Raw genomic sequence first — 10259 nt, forward strand, 5'->3', positions numbered from 1 at the left:
GGGGCGGCAAGTATTTGAGTTACTTAGGAAGAATTCACTTTATGCCAAAGAGAGTAAATGTGAATTCTTCATAAAAGAAATCCAATACTTGGGCCACATAATCTCAGAAGCTAGCATTCGTATGGATCCAATGAAAATTGAAGCCATCTTGAAAAAATGGCCACATCCCACAAACTTAGAAGAATTACAAAATTTTCTTGGTTTGTTTGGATTTTATAGAAAGTATGTTCAAGATTATGCTAAGATAGATGTTCCGATGATGGATCAACTTAAAGGAAAGGGAAGAACCTTCCTCGGGGAGGATTCCTAGTAGTAAAGAAGTTTTGAAAAACTTAAGGTAGCTATAGCTACATCGCCCGTTCTCCAAGTTGTCAATCCGAATTAAGCCTTTGTGGTAGAGACGGATGCTAGTAATGATGCAGTAGGTGTAGTCCTCTTACAAAGGGGGAAACCTATTGCATTTGAAAGTAAAAAGTTAGACAGAGCTCAACAAAATTATTCAGCTTATGAAAGGGAGTTATATGCTTTAATTCATGCCTTAAAGAAGTGGAGGCATTATTTATGTGGTGCCAAATTTAAGGTAGTCTTTGATCATAAGAGTATCAAGTGAAAGAGAGTTGTAAGGACGTAAAGATTGATGGGCAGAGTTAATCTAGGAATTTCAACTGAGATATAGAAAAGGACGTTATAATATGGTAGTAGCTGATTCACTGAGTTGCATGCCCATGTTTATTAACGAGCTGACTTTAACTCAAATTAAGTGATTTTTTGGAATCAGTTAAGGGCAAGTGTGTTGATGATCCACATTATGCCCACATGTGGAGTGTCATAGAGAGAAGAGGGATCCCTTAACTATAAATCAAGATAGCCCGTAAAATGAGACATACACTTCCACTAGCGGTAAATCTCGAGAGATGTCTCAACGAGACGTGTCACTTACAAGTGATGAAAGAAATCGTTGGAAGAATTTTTCCATCGATAACGGTTACTTACTTTACAAAGGTTGAGTATGTATACCCTTGGACTTAGACATTAGGCGCCGTATTTTATATGAATGTCATGATAGTCCGAGTGCTGGTCATCTTGGAATACAGAAGACATATGCACTAGTTAATTATTGGTCTGGCTTAAGAAAGGACGTTCAGGACTATATCTTAAAATGCCAAAAGTGCCAAGTCAAAAAATCAGAATGCCTAAAGGTAGGTGGCTTACTAAGTCCACTAGAGATCCCAAATGGCAAGTGGGAGAGTATCTCAATAGACTTTATTGTTAGATTACCTAAACTGAACAAAGGCCATGATTTGGTTTGGGTGGTCGTGTGGATAAGTTGACTAAAATGTGTCAGTTTATTCTGACCAAAATGATAGTAACTACGCCTAAGTTAGCATGGCTCTTCATTGAGAATATCTATCGACTATATGGCTTACTTACTGCCAACATAGTTGCCAACATAGTTAGTGATAGAGATACAAAGTTTAATAGTCTTTTTTGGCATGCTGTGTTCAAGAGATTGGACACCATGCTAAGTATAAGTATGGCTGATCATCCTCAAAGTGATGGTCAAACCGAAAGAGTCAACCAAGTCTTGGAAGATATTCTACAAGCATATGTAAGCAAAATGTAAACCATATGGGAAGAATATTTACCCATTTTGGACTTCACTTATAATAGTGCCAAACATTCAACAACAGGATTTAGTCCATTTATGTTGATGTATAGTGTTCAACTGGCGAGCTCTAGTGGCCATTGGACTTGAGAAAGAAAAGATACAAAAGGTTAAAGATTTTCTTCAAGATCTCCATGAGATGACGAAAATCATGAAAGATAATGCTAAGAGAGCACATGACCGCTAAACATTATGTAGACAAAGATTGTAGACAAATTGTCACGTGTATCCCGCACTTGGATGCCACGTAGACATTTCTGTACAGAAGGTGCAGGACCTGGGATGGTGAACTGGTCCCATGTGAGAGGTCAGGTGTGCATTGTCCTGCACATGAGTCCAAGGTCAGGTGTGCATTGTCTTGCACATGAGTCCAAGGTCAGGTGTGCATTGTCTTGCACATGAAATAGTGCCAGTCCGCGCTGTGAGTCTCCCTCTAGAATGATGTCAGTGGTTCTGTGTATCAGGTATGGTACCGGATGCTAGATCACTGAGTAGATAGTGGTTTAGGACAAGGGGCTAGCCCATAGGGCTACCCCGGATCTGAGTGTGGGCATGAGAATGGTGTAGAACCACCCCCATCAGGGCCAAGAAGGCCCAGGCTGAACCCACCAGCCATGGAGGGGCTGTAGGACAGCCCTAGAGCAAAGATAAGGCTATTTCCAGGAGATTACAGCCTTTATATGGCTGTAGGGCATGTATGGGGCAGCCCATACAGGCTGCCCAGCCCTTGGATTGTGGGCAAAAGTTGTGTCCAACCAATCAGAAGCAGGCACCTGATGTCCAGCCAGCCAGGAAGAGATGCGCAGATTTTATGGGATTTTTTCAGCATTTAATGGGATTTTTCAGCATTTAATGCTGAATTTCCAGTCGTGGGACATTTCTGGGCTGGCCGACTGCCTTTATGCTGGCCGACTGCTCCTGATGGGGTAGTATAAATAGAAGTGTCCATAATCCCAATCATTAATCTCATTATTCACCAAGAGCTCAAGCAAATCAAGGGCTAGACAAGCCAAGGGAATTGCTAAGCAAAGGGGTGGAGAACTGAAGGTCAAGGGTAGGATTTTCCAGCCAAGAAACGGTCCAAGGTTGCTGTATTTTCTTTCAGATTTTCTCATCATTCTAATAAAGCAAATACACCATCCGTGGTGGGGGCCCTACAGAGGGTGATTGGGACCCAATATTGTGTCCTCTCCATCTCTCCCTCTCTCTCTCTCTCTATTTTTTGCACATCTCCTTTCAGTTTGTGCGTTAATTTCCGTCGCGAATAGAGTGTTGAATTCTGAGTTTTGAAGTTACCGATTCTTCTCCGAAAAAAAGGATGGGTCTTCCCGTTTGTGTGTCGATTATCGTGCACTCAACAAACTGACTATCAAGAGCAGATTCCCGATGCCTCAAATTGACTATATTCTCGAGAGGCTGAATGGAGCAAAGGTGTTCTCAAAACTGGATTTAAAGAGTGGGTACCACTAGGTACGGATTGTAGAGGGGGACATCCCCAAGACAGCCTTCCATACTACAGAACGGGCCCACTATGAATTTGTGGTCATGCCATTTGGTTTGACGAATGCCCCAGCTACGTTTAACCGCATGATGATGCATATTTTCTGGGATTTGATTGGAAAGTGTGTGTTCATATTTCTAGACGACATACTCATATTTTCAGCTACAGTTGAGCAGCATGACATTGATGTGGAGAAAGTCCTTAAGTTGCTGGAAAGCAACGAGCTCTACGTCAATGAAAAGAAGTCAGAATTTTATCTGTTCCAGGTGCATTACTTGGGATATATAATTAGTGCTAAAGGCATTCGGCTTGATCCGGCTAAAGTGCCGGAGATTGTTAACTAGGAAGTACCTTAGACAGCTTATGACATTAGATCATTTGTGGGTATATGCCAGGCATATTCCACCCACATCGACAAGTTTTCTAATCTCTCGACAGATCTCACCGATCTGCTAAAGGGAGTGAAAACAAGAAGGCAAAAGATTCGAATGACTCCACAAGCGTTGGAGGCATTCCAGAACCTCAAGGTGGCTTTGTCAGAAGCACCTTGTTTAGCCCTTGCCTCATGGGACGAACCATTTCAAGTGATCACCGATGCGAGTAACATCGCAATTGGAGGTGTATTGCAACAGAATGGTCATCCAGTAGCTTACATGTCTCGTAAGCTACTGCCCACCGAGAAGAACTACTCAGTCTATGATCGTGAACTCCTAGCAGTTATACAGGCCTTGAAACATTGGAAACATTTCCTGTATGGCCGTGACTTCGAGGTTCGCACTGACCATCAGGCATTACACTGGATCCAGACAATGCCAAGTGCACACAGTGGAGTGATCGACAACACCGTTGGGGTCAGATATTCCAGCAGTTCGGTGGTATGATTGAGTACCTTCCAAGAAAGGCCAAGCTAGTGGCCGATGCTTTGAGCAGGAAGGGACAAGTGTCTACGATTCAGACCACTAGACTTTGTTGGTACAGGACTAGAGGACATTAAGCACACGTACGCGGATTCCGAGGAATTTGTTACTCAGTGGAACAGGCATTGGATGCCACATGACCATGCCATTTTCTGATACGCAATGGTTGGCTTTTCTACAAAGGCTGACTATGTGTCATGAAGTCATTCCGGGCAGCTCTTCTCCATGATGCCCATGACGCCATTACAGGTGGTCATAGGGGGCATGAATTCGACTCTGGAGAACTTAGAACGGCAATACTATTGGGGCCAAAGATGAGGCGTGATGTGTTTACATATGTACAACGCTGTGACATTTGTCAAAAGGTGAAAGCTCCTCGTGGTGGAAAGAAGATAGGGTTGTTACAGTCCTTGCCAATTCCTGAGGGTCCTTTCTAGGACATTTCGATGGACTTTGTCACAAATCTGCCTCCCAGTCCGAGTAAGCATAATACGCAGTGCTTAACTACTATTGTCGATAGGTTTAGTAAATTTGTTATGCTTATTCCTTGCAGGGCCAATGTGACCGTCGAGAATGTTGCCCAGTTATTCATTCGGCATTGGTACCCGATTGGCAGGATTCCTAGGACCATAGTGTCAGACCGAGATGCCAAGTTTACCAGTCATTTTTGGAGGACATTGTTTGATAATTTTGGTACTAAGTTGAATTTTCCCAGTGCATTCCACCCACAGACGGATGGCCAGATAGAGATATACAACCAGTTGGCCTTTGATGTGCTAAAGTGTTATGTCCACGATCAACAAGGCAAGTGGGAATCGTTTTTGCCTTTAGTTCAAGCTATTTTGAATGACTCTTTTTCTTCAGCTATTGGCAGGACTCCATATGAGTCAGCGTTTGGAAGACCTTTCCAGTCATTGTTAACCAGGACTTCGTCTTCAGTACTGGAGGCGAACAGAGTGACAGAGTCTTACCAGGAGATCCTAGAGTCAGTAAAAGACAGATTGGCTAAAGCGCAAGAGGCCTACACTCGACAGGCCAATAAGGACCGAAGCGATATGAAGTTTTCGGAAGGAGATTGGGTTTATCTTCGGATTATGAAGCAAAGATTGAAGCAGGTGGGCAAGCGATGCCCAAAGTTGTCTTTCAGGAGCTTCGGATCTTTTCCCATCCGGAAAAAGATTAATGAGGTGTCTATGCAGTTAAATCCGAGTTGGACTATGCACGATGTATTTCATGCCACATAGACATTTCTGTACAGAAGGTGCAGGAGAAGGTGCAGGACCTGGGATGGTGAACTAGTCCCATGTGAGCCCCCAGTCCGGGACGAGTCAGCCACCAGGGATCCATCTCAGTCGTCCGAGGTCCGAGGTCAGGTGTGCATTGTCCTGCACATGAGTCCAAGGTCAGGTGTGCACTGTCCTGCACATGAAACACTGCCAGTCCGCGCTGTGAGTCTCCCTCTAGAATGATGTCAGTGGTTTTGTGTATCTAGTATGGTACCGGATGCCAGATCACTGAGTAGATAGTGGTTAGGACAAGGGGCCAGCCCATAGGGCTACCCCGGATCTGAGTGTGGGCATGGGAATGGTATAGAACCACCCCCATGAGGGCCAGGAAGGCCCAAGCTGAACCCACCAACCATGGAGGGGCTGTAGGACAGCCCTAGGGCAAAGATAAGGCTATTTCCAGGAGATTACAGCCTTTATATGGCTGTAGGGCATGTATGGGGTAGCCCATACAGGCTGCCCAGCCCTTGGATTGTGGGCAAAAGTTATGTCCAACCAATTGTTGAAATACACAAGTGAATAGGGTGTGTGCGGGAACAAGCCCTTGGTTAGAGGCTGTAAAACAGAATGTGTAAATGTGAGAGAACCTGTGAAAAGGTGAGAAGAATCTACTGGGAGAGAATAAAGGGTAGCATGAGAAGATTTAGAAAGTGTGGAGATATTCTGGGAGAGGTGGAGAGAATCAAGGAGAAATCAGTGGGATTAGATGCTTGGATGTAAACTCTATAAATTGAGGCATTGGCCTAATGAGAATTTGCTGGTTTTTTATTATTCATGCCTACATTAAGCTATTAGTTAATTGCTCACAATATGCGATGGGTGCCTGGTTCGCCGCCACCGTGAAGAAGCATTTTTTTTAATGCAAAGCATTAAGCTTTAAGGCTTTAAAGCTTTAAAGCCTCATATTATCTTAAGACTTTAAAGCTTACAGTTTTCAAAAAGCTTCATATTAAGGCTTACATCTCACAGAAGTTTCTATTTTCCCCTCAAGCCTTCATAATTTACAAAAAGTAGAAAAAGAGGGAGCCTCACAAACACAAAATTCAGCAAGTGGGATTTCTTCTTCGATAAATTTTCTTCTCATTTGAAGACTTCTTCAAATATATTTGGGTTTATTATCAACATCAAGGCGTTATTGGATTATTATTATTCTTATTGCTCGTTGGACTGCGACTTTGAGCGCTTCAACAAGCCTTCTTTCAAATACATGGGAGTCAGATAAGCTTGTTATTTTTTCTATTTTACTTCTGCACTGCTTGGTTTTCCTATAATGGCAACCTATCCTCTATAGCCAACTATCCAAGATTAATTAAAGCTAAACTCGCCATTGAGTGTAATCAAAGAGAAGAACTTGAGAGTTGAATTTCATGTAAGAAAAGAAGAGGTGGTCTTTCAAATCCGATTCTTTAGATTTTGAGGGGGGTCGCATACGCAAGACAATACAGGCTACTCTTCAAGCATAGGAAACAAAGAAAGGAAGCAAGATCAATAGAAAGGCTTTTACTTGGATTATGATAGCAAAAGGATGCACACATCGTATACGCATGGTTGAGCCAACTTGATAACTACTATTTTGTGGAAATAAATTTTTCTAGAAGAATAAGGTTAAGTGTGCTACCAATCATTTGGTAAGTAGTGCAGCTCTATGGTGGAATGTTATTAGACAGAGAGCAAATGCAAACCAAAGTCATGGAAAGAATTCCAAAAGCTGATCAAGAAGGATTTCTTACCTCTGTCATACAAGAGTAAAGCTAGACAGCAATGGGATATTTTTAGACAGTTGGAAAATAAGAACATGTCATCTTATCTTGACATATTTTGGTAAACTTTATTACAACTTCAAGCAATAGAGAAAGTGTGGGTAAAAGAGAAAAGGAGGAAGTTTATAGGTGGATTAAAGCTAGTCATTAGAGCGGAAGTGAACGGAAGTGAATTAAAGCTAGTCATTATAGGTGGATTAAAGCTAGTTATTAGAGTGAAAGTGAACGCCATTTCTCTAGCGACAAACTGTTTCATCTTCATTCTCTTAGCAACGCCATTTCTCTAGCGACAAACTGTGAGAAGAAGAATGAATTTTTGAGGGAAACAATGGCGGATTCTCACATTCCTCCTCAATTTAGCCCTCTTTCCAAACCTTTAAAGAAATTTCAAAACGTAAATGTGAAGGAGCAAAGGACAATGGTTAACAAGTGAATGAAAAGAAGACCAAACTAGAAAAGTAGAATAACAATGGAGATCAAAAGCCTTGTGTAATTATATGCTATAGATGTGACAAACAAGGACATTATGCATACGAGTGCCCAAACAAGACAAAGATTGAGTTACGATCATGAACGTGATTGAAGATGAAGACAATGACGACCAACAAAATCAAGAGGGTACTCCAAATCATGACTTCTATGACTAGCAAGATAAGCCTAAAACTCATTCTTATACATTGTTCAATATGAAAAGAAATTTAGAGTCCATAGGTGACCTTTTTGCCAAGCAAGAGAGGAAAATTTCTTCTAGGGTATGTTTATTGATTTCCTAAATAGTCAAAGAATAGTGCTAAGTTGATTTCAAATTATTCATCATAATTTCAATGACTAGTATGTACTTTCTAAATGTGAAAGAAAATACATATTAGATCATTCACTATTGAGACTTCAATGAACTAACAATGATGCACATATGTTTTTCGATTGATCACACCGAAGGATATATGTTACTTATTGTCATTTCACATTGAACCCATGGATTTTATTATACATAAAATTACTTCAACTTATTACAATTATCTTCATCTCAATACCAAGAAAAATTAATGGGTTATCTATAAAGGATACTCGTGTTGGTTTTCGTGAAGGATACTCTTTTTTATGTCCGTGATGGATACTTTTAATGATACTTATCTATGACGGATAACTTATCACAATTAAGTGTTGAGTGAGATTCTATTTCTGATGAATACTCTATCCTGACTCTTTTTCACTTGCTAAAATTAAATATGCAACTGAGGACAGTTGCAACCCAAACAAGAGGGATGTTACAGTAATTATTTTATTAATTGTTGAGTGACATTGTGGGCTGTCTTGAGTATAGATCATAAGTTTGTGACAATGAAGGTGGACATTGAATGGAATTATCCAACCGTGCAAAATAATTAATTTTGTATGGTTTGGCCCATTATACATATGTTAGGCAAGGATTTTTTATGGGATAGTGTAAAACGCATTGGACTATGGTTCAATTTTGTAAAAGCTATATTGTTTATGGATCCAAGGGCTAAATTTATGAAATATGATTTAAATACCGTGTGTGAAAGAGGAGCTACACACGTCGGGGAGGAGGATTGCACCCAATCTTGTGTCCTTTAATTTTTAAGCTATAGTGTTTATGGTTTATTTTCTTTATTAATCAATTTGTGAAATATTCAAATCTCCATGTACCTTGGTCCTGTAACAAATGTTTACCTTATTTCTTATAGTAGCTTTTAAACTCTTTGTAGCTTCTTGTGGTTGTTATTTTTTAAAACAATTAAGTTTAACTTGTGAATGTGCCTTACTCCAAATAATTAGAAAAATGTTTACTTTACAAGGCATGTAAGCTTATGATGCTTGTGATGTGACTTTATATGAAACTATGATAAAACTTTGTGCCATAATGTTTACATTTGATTAGATTTTGTAATGACTTTTGAGGACAAGAGATGAAAATGTGAGAGAAGAACATGATGAGGAGAGCGAGAGATGAAAATGTGGAAGGAGAACATGATGAGGAGAAGGAGAGCAGGTAGGGAAAGAGGTTTGTTAAATTGGTGGATTAGTTTGGTGGATGATATCTAATATGGATGCATACATTAAGTTTTTAGTGTAAGCATGAGCCCTACATGACGTCTATGAATGATTGATTAATTTTGCACGTGTAAGCATGACCCCTACATGATGTTTATGGGGGACGATTGATTATGTTTGCATGTGTAAGCATGCTCCTTCCATGTCATTGTGTCAATTGATTGGATTACACATCGCTAAGGGAGTTTGATCATTTTGTGTATTTCAACATTGCCATCCATACAAGTTGTTTAAATGTTTAAGCAAGGGTGCCATCACATCCATATTGTCTAATTAAGCGTAACTAGGACAAATGAGAGAAGAATGATTGAGGTGAATGAACAAAATACATAAGACTTTTGTCATTTCTTAGGGCTATTTCTTTCATTCATTAACACTCTATAATAATTCATTCATTAACACTCTACAATAATTCATTCCTTAAAACTCTAAAATAATGTGTTTATGAGAGGAACAAAACAATCTCTCTCTCTCTCTCTCTCTCACACACACACACACATGGGGCACACATGCATGCCCATGCACATGAACAAGCACACATATATGCAGTATTGTATGTCTGATAATGTAGCTTTTTTTTTTTTGCCTTGTCTCTTGTGGTCCTTTCCTTTATAAATTTAAAGATGTGATTACTTGACTTTCAAGGAAAAAAGCATACCTCTACAATATCATAGTATCTTCCCTTTAACATGGCTTGGAGTATCGGGTAGGTGGCTACTCCATCTATAGTTCTCCTTTTCAATCAACTTTAATAGTTTTCTAACATTTTCTCCAACCAAAGTGATGTATCCCCTAATGTTGCCTTTGTGTGATTGTGTATGATTGTAACACATGGCGCTTCCCCCTTTTTTATTGTGAGAAAAGCTTTGTGGTGCATAGCTTCTTGTCTTTATGCTAGATAATTTGCCACGCCACAAGGTGATTGAAAAATCTCACATTGGTTTCATGTGAGCCATCTTATTGTTTTGGCACTCTTGACCAAGACAAGGAGAGAGAGAGAGAGAGAGAGAGAGAGAGAGAGAGAGAGAGAATCTTGCACCTTTGCAGCAAGAT

The sequence above is a fragment of the Cibotium barometz genome, chromosome 46 (assembly GCF_041138505.1).
Source record: "Cibotium barometz isolate CiBa-2024 chromosome 46, ASM4113850v1, whole genome shotgun sequence".
NCBI classification, from domain to species: Eukaryota; Viridiplantae; Streptophyta; class Polypodiopsida; order Cyatheales; family Cibotiaceae; genus Cibotium; species Cibotium barometz.